The sequence below is a fragment of the Maylandia zebra genome, linkage group LG13, assembly GCF_041146795.1.
Source record: "Maylandia zebra isolate NMK-2024a linkage group LG13, Mzebra_GT3a, whole genome shotgun sequence".
In the NCBI taxonomy this organism is placed as follows: Eukaryota; Metazoa; Chordata; class Actinopteri; order Cichliformes; family Cichlidae; genus Maylandia; species Maylandia zebra.
The window spans coordinates 14,605,630-14,619,503 of NC_135179.1; positions in this window are offsets into that span (position 1 = coordinate 14,605,630).

Consider the following 13,874-nt stretch of genomic DNA (forward strand, 5'->3'; position numbering starts at 1 on the left):
AAACTTTCTAGCTGCTCTCCAAGTCCAAGCAACTGATCTAACTAGTCGAGTTAGGTCACTGAACCGCTTGACATCTACAAGGTTCTTGATGACTGACCCCGCAGGTGGCCTTCGCTGCTCTCCCTGGGCCTCAGCAGCCCGACTTCGCTTTTCTTCTTGCCCTTTTATCTCGGCCCTTGTCAAGGCAGCGACAAACGCCTTTCTTTGCAGCTTATTGACGTTTTCTTTGGCAGTGGCGGCTAACTCTTTAGCTGACCTGACTGGCCACTCGCACACCGGCAAACTCAAGAACTTTGGACCATTTTGCCATTCTGAGTCTTCATCTAGATCCCTGGGACTAGCTCCTCTTGTGACTACATCCGCAATGTTCTGAGGGCCAGGAACCCACCACCAATCTTGAATCCTTGTGCTGCTCTGTATTTCTCCAATCCTATTTGCAAAAAAGGTCTGGTACCCATAGCTCTCCCGCTGTATTGCCCCAATGACGGTTTGGCTATCGACAAAGTGATACCACCTCTCAACCTGAATCCGGCTTTGCGCCTCAAAGTATTTCTTTAGGCGTGAGCCAAACACTGCCCCACACAGCTCTGCTTTGACAACATCCCCTTTGTGGTCCAATGGTGTTAACTTAGCTTTGGACTCCACCAACCTGATGATTGGGCCCTGATCTGAATTCCACCTTAAGTACAACACTGCCCCATAGGCTTGCTCACTTCCATCGGAGAAAGTAATTGCCCAGGGTTCTTCGGTGAAGCACGGGGGAGTTAGCGCCCTTGCAAATGTGACTTTGCTGAGCTGGGCATACTCCTCAAAAATCCTAATGGCGTCCTCCCTCAGGGCATCTGAGAGCGCCATATCCCAAGTGTCCTTGACCAAGCAGCTTTCTACTTTTGTCTCTTGGAATGCCCTGCGAACTAAGATTGCTCCTTTTTGCTTTGCAGGAGTGACCAAACCGACTGGGTCATACAACCCTGACACTTGGCTGAGAAGCTCTCTTCGCGTCAGTGGGTTTGGCGTGTGGGTCTTAATCTGCTCCTGGGCAAGGTCTTGGCCAACTCGCATCTTTTTCTTCCTCTTGGAGAAGTTGATTGCTACCATGACATGAAGCTTGTCTTCTTCCACTATGTAACCCAGACCAAGAGCTTTGTTTTCTTCGTCACGCATTTGGTTTGGTAGGACAATGGTTTTCATTCTTGTTTTCTCACCCTCGTCATTGCGCTTCCTCCTCCCACTTTGACCAGACAAGACCCAAGGTTTCAGCTCAAATCCTCCAGCCTTTAGGATCTGCTCAATGTTCTCCGTAATGACTTTTAGTTGGTTCATGTCATTGTGAGAGGTAAGGATGTCGTCGACATAGCTGTCTTGCTGGAGTACACGACGTTCCTCCTTGAGGTGGGAAAAGGTAGAAAGGCTGGCAGTTTCACGCATTGCCAGCTGTGCAATGCATCCTGCCGGTTTATCTCCAATGTTCACCCTTGTGATGGCATATTCCTCTAGCTCGTCATCCTCAGAGTCCCGCCAGAGGAACCTATGCAGATGCATCTCTTTGTCTTCTAACCAAACTGAATTGTACATCTTTTTTATGTCACCAAGGGCTCCGTACACTCCGCCCCTGAATCTGAGGAGAACTGCTCGAATCTGGTTGAGGACATCTGGACCCTTTATTAGCAGGTCGTTCAAGCTCACACCTCTAAACCTCTGGCTGCTATTCCACACAAGCCTCACTGGAGTTGTAACAGAGTGGGGATTCGGAGCAATGAGGTGGCTCACGTACCACACTGGCCCATCCCAGTTACTGATCATGTCCTTGGACAACTTGACTGCGGCTCCACGCTCCACCATGTCATGCACCTGAGCGGCATAAGCAGCTTTCCATTCAGGCTCCTTGGCCAATTGTTTCTCTGTCCGGAGGAATGTGCTCTCAACTCCTTTTTTGTTATCTGGTAAGGATACTGGATCTTCAGCCCAAGGGTATCTGGTATGCCAGTGTGGCTCGTCGCTGTGGCCATCACCCGTGACATAGGTGAGTCCTTCTCTTATTATTTCAAGCTCTCTCTCCTCGGCCAGTGTCATTTCTTTCCCACCTGGCTGGCAATTTCCGCAACGACAACCCCCACACTTTGGCTCACATGCAGCACCAATACTATCCCACTTCCACCACTCTAAGAATCCTCGACTGGTGGTTGAGGTACTTGACCTCTGAAGCTTAGCAGGAACATGCTTCCTTGTTGAAGACTGGTCCGAGGCCTCGCCAATGAGCTCCTCATACTTGACAGCTGCTGCTCTCATTGACCTGGCAAAGTGTGTCTTGGACATGTGGGCAGAGACAGTAAGCTCCTCGAAGAGCTCAGGGTGAGTTCCCCCAACTGTCTTTCCAAGTGGCCCATCCCATAACACAAGGTCACCGATGACTCTGCTCCTCTGAGGCGCTAGCCGACCTTCTTTATGACTTATAAGCAGATGAATGTCTTTCGGTCTTACAAGATCGTTGAGTGGTATATCCGGAAAGAACCTTTGTAGCTGACTCGGTGTGACATGTTTGTGGACTTCTGCTATGCTGTCGAGTCCATAGCAGACCAGTTGGTGTGACCTAAGGGTGCCTCTAGGCGTTCTGACTCGGATCTTTAAAAGATACCGCCTTGTTCTCACGTGCGTTTTCATTGCCCCTACTCCATGAACAACCAGAGTGATTTCTTCACTTCTTAGGTTAAGACTGCTTGCAGCCCTGTGGGTTATATAGTTGGTGTCAGAAGCCAGGTCAATTAATGTCCCAATCTTTTGCCCAGCATTAGCTGTGACCTCAAGGAGCATCATGATTACTGGCAGCTCTCGAAGCCCACCTTCAAATAGGAGGCTTGGCTGCTCCTTGGTGGTGCTGCATGTCCTAGATGCAGTGTTTGAAAACGCATCCCTGCATTCTCTTGCCAGTTCAGGTGACAGTTTTCTGAGGAACTCCTCCTGATCCTCTGTACATTTCCTGCTGACCTTTCCTCCCTCTGGATCAGATCTATTTTGCCTCCCTGCTGCACTTCCCTTCCTCACCTCAGCATTAGGGCATAAGTAGTAATGGTGCTCCACAGCGTGTGCTTCTTTGCAGCCTGGGTTTTTGCACAGATAAGTGGGTTTGCAGTATGACCCTTTGTCATGAACGTCGAGACAACTCCAGCATGCGCCTAGTTTCTTAATTGCGGCCTTCTTTTCTGCAAGCTTTAATGTCTTAAATTGCCTGCAGAAGTAGAGTTTCTTTTTATGCTTTCCATCACCGCAGACCACACACCCTTCATCACTACCTGATTTGGTGAATTTGGTTCTGGAATGTTTCAGCTCCACTCTTTCTCGCTTACTTGGCTCTTCCTCTCTCAGATGATCAAGCTGTTCATATATGGTTTCTTGCTCTTTGAGGAATTCCAGAAGACTATCAAATCGTTTTTCTGGGGTGACCGTGTTTCTACTGTCAGCAACATAAATAAGCCACTCCTTTTTGAGTGTTTCCGGAAGTTTACTTTCGATTGACTTTGTCACCAGTGGGTTTTTTATGGCCCCCGTGTCACCAAGGTCAACCAGGTCTTGAAGTGCCTTCTCCACAGCTTGAATTAATTCCACTATTTTTCTTGGCTGGTGGCTCTCGACAGCTGGCATTCTCTGTAACTCCTCCACTATTTCAATAGCAATTGATGTTTGATTGCCGAACCGATTCTCCAAAACACGAAAGATGTCGTCTGCAGTGTTGTAAGTGGTGAGTCGAAGTTCTCTCGTTATTTTCTCATCCACACTATCAAGTAGCTGAAACTTTTTGATCTCTTTCGAACCAGATGGCTCCGCCTGCCCCTGAAGAACCTCCCATTCCTTCTTCCATCTGTGGAAGTCTCGTTTATTTCCAAGAAACTTAGGAAGTGCTGTTGGTTTCAGCTTGATGATTGGCATGGGGCAGCTGGAGGTAACTGGCAATGATGACAGGTGATCAGCATCCTCCTTTATTCTCATCTCCAGAAAGTCAGCTTTTCTGGAAACCAGCCTGGGGACGCAGAGTTCCAGCTTCTGTATATTGCTTTGAAGATCTCTCCGAATATCTGATGGGATCCAATGCTTCCACTTGCTATACCTCTCCTTTGCCACTCCCACCAGTTCTTTCAGGTGGCCAAGAACGAAATCATACACTTCATAATTACCGTCAGGCGTAATGGCAGCAACATGTTCACACTCAGCCTCTGCTGCCTGTAGTGCTGTGGACAATTCTGCACTTCCAAAGTTGGCCCAGAGAGCCTCTCTGACTAGGGTTTTTATTTCCTTCAGTTTTAACTCACATTCACTTGCAGTCTTTGCTAAGTCGGCTCTCTGCTGTTCTGTCAGCACAGCTGCTTCACTTGTGTCAGGCTTTGCCTCTAGCTCTGTAATGAAACCGGCCTCTAGATCATCATTGGCCTCCATGACTTTCTCTGCTTCCATTGTCAGTCTATTGAAACTGTCTTTGAGTTCTTCTTCAGTCATATCCTCATGCGTCCTCGTAATGCTATTAACCAGACGAGAGAATGATCTCTTGGCTGTTGCCCTCACTCCTTTGAGTTGTTCAACTGACTTTCCAGCAGCTTGGTCTGCCATTTTTGTGTGCTCAGGCTTGAACTGGGGTTTATTTACTAATGGGAATGGCACATGCAACTTGAGGGATTCTCCGAATTTCCTCTTTGCACTAATTATTCCCTTATCCCAGGACTCCAGGTCATTTTTCCCAGATTTGATTTCCCGGTTTTTCACTGTCAAGCTCTCTAAGTTTGTGCAGCTTCCCCGCTTGAAAGGGATTGATGCATCTACCACAGGTGTTTAACTGGGTTTCACTCAATGACCAGGCAGATCTTTTGTTTTCCTTTTCTTTAATCTTCTTTTCGGCCACAGTCAGCCATAGGTGAAAAACCTTTAAATACAAACCAAAAAACCCAAATACAAATTATGTTTGTTATCACACATCTGCAAATATTGTAAACAATCCCAAACACTTTTTTTTTTTTTTTTTTTAAACACATCAATGCAGTGCATAAGCTTTGTAGTACAATATTTGCTTGAGTATTTTTAAATGCTCAAATTACGTAATTCACTAACAATTGTACATACACCTTGAGAAATACTGCTTTCTATTAAAGTGCTAAATTAAATAATCAATCTGCATTAGAACTTGAGCAGTAACAATAGTATTTATAACCAGCTTCTCTTAACCATATGCAAGCATTAACAGTCTTCCATATGCAGACCAACAATAAACAATGGTGCCGCTCGTAAACAGGCAACCAACTCACGGCACAGTGCTAATGCTACGTAAGCTAGCGGCAGCCGCGATTCTTTAGCAACTCGCTTCAAAGTCTTTTACCATAGTCAGCAACCATTCCCTTACCGGCTGCCTCCCTGGCTTTGTAGATACTTCAGTTCCACACAATATTCATGTTGGCAACAACTTATTGAAAGAATTATGCTGGGCTTTTCCCGAAAGTGGCAACTTCCTGTTGCTCCCCAGTTCGCCTTCTTTTTTTTTCCCGACAGAAACCCAGACACAAGATTAGTTCCGCCCTCCAGTCTGTCACGTTTACTTTTTTTCCTCAGGGCTCTCCACCTCCTACTCGGTTTGACTTGACAGTGACCTTATGCATGAGTATGGGAAACGAACCAGTGACCCTCGGTGGGCTGACAGAGAATCGAGCTCTTGGACGGGGTTTCAGTTTACAGAATGGCATATGGTGGAACACGAGCAACCTGACGATGAGGAACAGCTCGTGCACCTGGGCTATGCCAAGCTCACCCTCTCTGATCAGAGAAGAAGGCATGTGGCAGGTTTTGCCTGTGGGAATAAGGGATATTTTGCAGATACCAGTCCTTCCCAGCTAAAAGATGCTGCCTGTCAGTAGTGGTAGGGATACTGATGGACGCAGCTGACAAAACGGCATTCAACACTCATCTGGGTCAGTTTGAGTATCTTGTAATGCTTTTCGGTCTCACCAATGCTCCTGCTGTTTTTCAGGCCATGGTGAACGAGATTTCATTGACCACTTTGTGTTTGTCTACCTGGACAACATTCTCATTTTCTCCAAGAATCAAGCAGATCATGTGAAACAGGTCCGGCTCGTCCTGCAATGACTGCTTGAGAGTCGTCTATTTGTGAAAGGAGAAAAACAGAAATTCCAAGTGCAGACAGTGTCCTTCCTGGGGTTTATTGTGGAACAGGGGCGGATGCGGGCAGATCCGGCCAAGGTCCGGGCCATGGTGGAGTGGCCCGAGCCCAAGACCCGGAAGGAACTACAGAGGTTCCTGGGATTTGCGAATTTCTACCTGCGATTCATAAGAGACTACTGCAAAGTGGTAATCTCCTCAGTCAGCTTACTTCTCCTAAAGTGTTGTTTCACTGGTCTTCCTCTGCTCAACAGGCCTTCGACCGTCTCAAGCAGCTGTTCTCCTCCTGTTACGACCCGGCTCTGCTAGGCGACAGAGGATGTAACATAAATGAGCCCAGAGGCAGGAGGGTTAGATAAAAAGAAAAACAGAAGGTTTATTACCACAACTGAAAACCGTTAGTGAAACAACTCACAAGGCAATGGGGTGATTTAAACAAACAAAAAAACTCATATATTCAAATAACACTAATAACACTAGTGGAACACTAATCATCTAAACATCTCACAGGCAGCTACTCAAAAAACAAAGGTTCAAAAGGCAGCAATGCAAAGGCAAATGCAAAGGCAAATGCAAAGGCAAATGCAAAGGCAAAGGCAAATGCAAAGGCAAAGGCAAATGCAAAGGCAGGAGGGACAGCCTGCACAGTCTATTCAAATCAACAAGTCCCCCACGAATGAAGGATCCTCAGCCTTTTATACTCCCAGGTAAACGCAGGCAGCCGCATCATTGGTCCACCGTGTTCAAGGATCCTGCAGCAGCCAATGGTGTGTGTGGACTGCCACACTCCGATCTGAAGTTGGGCGGGCATAGGTCCCTGGCCAGCCAATCACCTGCGAGTCCTGGAACGCTTGGATTTCCATAGACGAAACCTATTCTTGTCCAAGCAGACCTCAACTGACCCTTTGTGGTGGAGGTGGATGCCTCCAACTAAGGCGTGGCAGCCATCCTGTCTCAACAAGTAGGAAGTAAATTACATTCCTTTGGCTTTTTCTCCCATTGTTTCACACAGGCTGAGCAGAATTATGACGTGGGGGATTGCGAGCTATTGGCCATAAAGCTGCCCCTGGAGGAATGGTGGCATTGGTGAAGGGCAGTGAGCACCTGGTCTTGATCTGGACGGATCAGAAGAACCTGGCCGTATCTGAAGGTGGCTAAGTGCCCGGCAAGCCAGGTGGGTGTTGTTTTTCGCCCACATCAGGAGTCATTGGAGAAGGAAAAGCCCATTCTGCTTTTACATCCATTGTGGGTTCCCTGACCTGGGAGATAGAGAGGCTGACCCGGGAGGCACAGCAGCATGAACTTGACCTGGGGTCTAGTCCCACCGACCGGTTGTACGTTCCCACAGCAGTCTGGGGTAAGGTCTTTCACCCAGGTAAGAACAGCACAACCCAATTCTTCCAACGTCTGTTTTGGTGGCTGTCACTGGTTAAAGATGCTCAAGAATATGCAGCGGCCCGCTCGGTTTGTGCTCAGAACAAGGTGCCGAACACCCTGCCGGCGGGCCTGATCTGACCACTGCCTACCCCCAAGAGGCCGTGGTCACACATTGCTCTGGACTTCGTCACAGGCCTGCCACCTTCTTCAGGTAATACCACCATCCTCACCATAACTAATCGGTTTTCCAAGGCGGCTTACTTTGTTGCTTTGCCTACCCGCAGCCTTGGAAATGGCTAAATTACTCATGGCCTGTGGCCTGTATTTATATAGCGCTTTACTAGTCCCTAAGGACCCCAAAGCGCTTTACATATCCAGTCATCCACCCATTCACACACACATTCACACACTGGTGATGGCAAGCTACATTGTAGCCACAGCCACCCTGGGGCGCACTGACAGAGGCGAGGCTGCCGGACACTGGCGCCACCGGGCCCTCTGACCACCACCAGTAGGCAACGGGTGAAGTGTCTTGCCCAAGGACACAACGACCGAGACTGTCCAAGCTCGAACCGGCAACCTTCCGATTACAAGGCGAACTCCCAACTCTTGAGCCACGATCGCCCCAAACTCATCAATCATATGTTCCATTTGCATGGTATCCCATAGGATATTGTTTGGGACCAGGGTTCACTTCTCGGGTGTGCAAGGAGTTTAGTTTGGAACAGGGGGCCCAAGTCAGTTTGTCCTCTGGTTTCCACCCTCAGACCAACAACCAGGTGGGGAGGGCTAATCAGGAGCTGGAAGCCGTCCTCTATTGTGTAGCCTCCTCAAATCAGTCCACATGGAATGCTCAATTGGCGTGGGTGGAGTATGCTCAGAACTCTAATACGTTGGCTGACACTGGAATCTCTCCTTTTGAGGAATCCCTGAGTTACCAACCTCCTCTACTGTCCATCAGGGAGGGAGAACTGGCCATACCCTCCATGCAGCACCATATGCGTTGCTGCCATTGCGTGTGGCAGACCACACGGGCTGCTTACCTCAGGTTAGTGGAACAAAACAAGTGTCTTGCTGACGTCATGTTCTGGCCCCAGCCTACCAAGTCGCCAGAAATTTTGACTTTCCTCCAGGTACATTCCACTGTGGATGGATATTCAAAAAACTATCACCTCGATTCATTGGCCTATTTGAAATACAATCTATAATCAACCCAGTAACTGTTCAACTGAGTCTTTCTCGCAACATGAAGTTTCACAATGTGCTTCATGTTTCTCAGGTGAAGCTGGTACGGACGAGCTTCACCTGAGAAGTTCCGCTCCCGGTTCTTTATTCTACGTTTGGGTCCGCTCATTACCTCTGACCTGACAGAAGGGGACCAACACCTGTGATTCAACAGTTCAACCCCGCAGTAGTTTATCATGTTTCACAGTTCAAAAAAATTCATATTTATGCAACAGTGGGCATTGCTGCAGACTCAAATTCAAATTTCAAATTCAAATTTTATTTGTCACGTACACAGTCATACACAGTACGATATGTAGTGAAATGCTTGGAAATGCATCTGCATTCTAAAATCTTTGAAAGTATAAAAGCTGTAGCTAGCTACCAATACATCACCCATTGGTTTCTGAAACTTTGACATCAACGTTTTTACTGTTGCCATCTTGGCTGGTTGGAGGAATGGCAGGTCTGACTGATTGACAAAGTGTTAGCCAGTACGTTTTTGTTAAAAATTTCAAATTTGCATTTTTAAACATGGTAACATTTAAGATTTACAGAAAAAAAAATGTCTATTAAACATGACCCAATGAGAAACTGAGCCCATACCTGAGCACAGGAACCTAAAGTGATCAAGACAGAAGGCTGTTTTCCCATTGGACTAGAAAGCTTTTGGCAACAACAGCTATGGCCATCTGGTGGCCCATGGATAAAATACCAGTTTAAAGCACTTCCACAATGGCTGCATTTTTCCAACTCAGAAGCTATGCCAATGTTTTATACCATGCTTGAAATAAGCAATTTTTGTCTCTTCCTTCTTCCTTTTAGATTGTCTTTTGTAGTGGTAATAGTAAACATGAGAGTTTGAATAGTGTGTACCGCAGTAGAAAATATTTAATAGTAACATATAGCAAACAAGGCCAGGACACTTTTAATGTTGGTTTGTTCCACTGGTTATCAGATAGTTAGCATTAGCACCACAAATGCCACTGACGATGCTTCCTGCTCTTAGTGGCTGGAAATCTGATGGTGCTCCCTCCACTTTCGCAAACCAAGAGAATGAACATTTATAATGAGATACAGTGTTTTTTTTTTTAATTTCTATTCCATGGGGACCACACTCTCTGAGTAGTCATTGTGCACTTCATTTAGCCATGCATTTCATATGGCAGTTAGTCTTGTTTGTAATGCACATGTACATAAAAATCAATATGTGAGAATGTGATCATGAAACTAAACTGTGCTCTCTATGATTTTTGTTTTTTTACAGTTGTTCACACAAAATTCTTAAATACACCTATTTAAAGTGATATAATTACTCAATTATAAATATGCAAAGTCATGAGATTGACTTGGCTAGTTACAGTTATTAAAGTGTCATTTTTTTATGACACTTTAACCACAGAGTTTCATATGAACAATACCCTTATTTGACCTAGTTTAACCCCAATTAAGTGCTTCTCTGCATGCTGAACAGGGTGAGCTGTAAATCTCGGGGTGTAATTGTTCTCATAGGCTTTCCCAGAACACAAAGATGCTGAAAACTTTGCCAATTATTACAGCAGCAGCAAGCTTGTGGAGCTTGATGGGCTACTAGAAAACTTTTGCACATCTGAAAAGCGTCAGCCAGGATTTACTTAATGAGTACAATGCAATAACTATGCTGCTGGACTCACTTAGGCACTAACCACTTTCACCTGTCATGGTAAAAGCCAAGTAAAGTGGTGTGTAGTGATTCGCTGTGAAACTGGCTTTTTATTATTATCATATGGGGTATGGGCAGTAAGCTAAAACGGGAATTGGGTAAACATGTTAAAATGTGCCCCTGAGAATGGGATTGTCAGACTTAAATAGGCTTACTGTATGTTTGACGCTTGGATGGTGCCTTATTTGACACATTTCTAGGTGAATATTTAGACAAGTCCTTAATCGTAGTCTTGTTGCTTAGTTAGCCTGAAGCCAGGGGGAATGTATATGGGGAATTATTTTTGATTGAATTACAAATAAGGCAATTTGCAAAACCCTACACATGAGATAACAAAGTGTTTAGCCCATTCCGTTATTCTAAAAAAGGCACACAGGTACATCAATTGCTATAATTCCCAAATGGTTAATGCAATAGTTTTATTTTACCCCATGAAATAAACTGGATGCCTGCACTTCAATCACATCTCGATTCTTTGATTTGAAATCAACTCTGGTTGTGTGCAGAATTACAAAAAGTCACTGTTGTCCGAATACTATCTGCATTTGACAAAGAGCTAGATTAGTATTAATACACTTTCTGTGATTTGTTCTAAAACGATTAACAAGAAATATTTTTCACTACATAGTGTTCTCATTTTTATACACAGTGAAACACAACACTCAAAGGAGCAGATGAAGGAAAGCATTTCTCTGAGCGATTCTCTTCCATCAGTTCATGTGCCAGTTGGATACTGTTCGTTTGCCTCCAGACAATGTGCATGTGGGAGAGAAAAGAAAACGAGTTGGGGAGTCTCAGACGGTGAGCAAGAAATGAGAAGAACTGAGGGGTTTGCGACAGAGATTGCACAAATCACAAAAAGATGGGCCTCTCTGCTCTTGAAGCCTCCCTTTTCTCACTTAGAAGTATAATATTCCACAGATGCTGTCTTGATTTCAAGTCCCTTTTACCAATTTATCTACTTCTCCCCTTGCTTGAGTAAATTTACTGCCCCTTTGTGCCCCCTGTGTCTGATGACTTGGTAAGTGGTCTTGAAATTAATTTGAGCTCCACAGCTTTCATCCCTCCAGCTTCTCGCTCCTTCCTGCTGGTTTCTCCTGCCGTTTTGGAGGGTTAAATAGTTTGAGAGATTTCTGGCAGTAGCAGAGAAGTATGCTGACAATGGGAGGCAGAAACCAAGGGCTGGTATGATAGGTGGGGTGGGGGGGTTCTTTGCTCTGTAAATACTACAGTGATGCAATCATCTGATAAAGCTGCTTACATATGGTTCTAAACAGGAGCCATGAACAAAAAGCTTGAGAAATTACCCAGGATCTCCTGCTGACAGAGGGCAAAGAAACTTCTGGTAAGCAGTCACATGTATGAGACTAGCGTACATTCCAGTATTATTTCATGTTGATGAATAAAAATTGTTCCAGCTCATGCATAATTTCAAACTGCTTATCTTAACATTAAGTACGTCCTTACATATGGTCAGATGCACACAATGATAAGCACAGCTGAGAATCCAGCTTTGCATTTTTATAAGAATTACACATAATAAATTAAAATAAATTGATCATGCCTTTTGGAAATTTAAGTTCACACTAATACATCAAAACATTCTCAAAGGCTCACATTTGGTACACAGGCTTGGTCAACATTACAAGTTTAATCCCACTGGGTCTTCACATTAGAGACACCGCAGATGTGTTTGTCCATTTATTATAGGCATTTCAAATGTAGAAAACACAATATATCGACCGATGCAAACATCAACCATAACTCAGTAGCTAAAATAGAACTAAAATGAAAACCCTGACATGGACATGAATACATGAAACCTGGAAACATGGCGTGAAACAACAGACTACCTGACCATGAATGCATGATAGCAGATCACATAACTACACACAAAGGTGACGAGGGAAAAGGAAACGCACGGGGAACACAGCTGACTGGGATGAACATAATGATACCACAGGGGAAGTGAAACTAAACACAATGACCATTGGACACCAGACCTCTTCAAAAACAAAAGACGAAACATAATGGGACGCAGACATGGCAACGTGAGCCTCATGACATAGAACACACGGACATGAAATACATGACAGACTAAGATGCGGACTTAACAGAGGGAAAAGGGGACTGGAGATGAGACATGGACATAACTAAGCAAAAACAGAACATGATGGCTGGGGTGGGACACATGACAGAAGAAATGGGTCACAAGGGGTAAACAAGAGGAGGAGACGGGAGACAAAAACATTACAGAAACACATGAATCTAATAAACAATGGACTGTAACAGGGCAACCTAGGGAAAACAGAATGAGCTTAAGATAACTAAATGAACTTAAACATAAATCATAAACCATCAAAATATTTTCAAACTCAAAGTGCTTGGTCAAATGATCCAGGACCATGAAAACAGGACTGTTTCACAGGGAAAGTCGACCCTTGCTGGTTCATTAGGAATGAGGATAAATGGCAGTCAGGTGCTGCTAATCAAATACACTTAATTAAATGACCATCAGCAAGTTTGAGCACCTCTATAAAAGCAGACATTTCAGCAGTTTGCTGTTTAGGACGTTCAGGTGTGTGTTAACACAGTGCCGCAATCTTACCAGGAGTGGACGGCCCAGCAAATTTAACTCATGGTCAGACCATGCAGTGCTTGGAGAAAATGAAATAAAGAGCTTCAGACTCAGGCCTCAGTTAGCTGTTTAGGTTTATGAAGGTATAATTATAAAATGAACAAACAACCGTGGCTTGTTTGGAAGTGTTCCAAGGAGAAAGCCCCTTCTCTCTCTAAAAAAAGAAGAAGAACAAGAACATGGCTGCACAACTTGCAAGTTGCATCTGAACAAACCACAAGACCTCTGGACCAATGTCCTTGTTTAGCATGTTAGAAATGAAAGCGTTAATGCTGGAGAGGGGAACTCCAGCCTTGTCCAGTTTAACGAAACAACTCCACCGTGACTTTCAGATTAGCATCTGTGAGAAAAATGTGGTTAACTAAATGTGGAAAGTGAAACCAGCTATTTTAATAAGACACCAGCTTCACTTTTCATTTTTAATCTCCCTGTAGATGTATACAGATAACCATGTTGCACAGTACTCAAGTCTGTTAATTTAATTGTAATTTTTTTATTCATAAATATATTTAAAACACAGTGTGTCTCTGATTAAAAGCTGCCATAGTCGTCACAGGACAGCTATTATAAACATGATTTTATAGAATATGATTAATTACTGCAGATTAAACTAAAAGTAATATAAAATGAGCACAGTCTCAATCATCTGGAGCAGTAATAATGATCCAGCACAGATGAGAAACACGTTTCTTTAAATACTTTATTTTTATACTTTATGTCAAATTTGCCCATAATATAGTTTTATGTGTAGTGAGGTGATATGTTACTGATTCTTTTGCT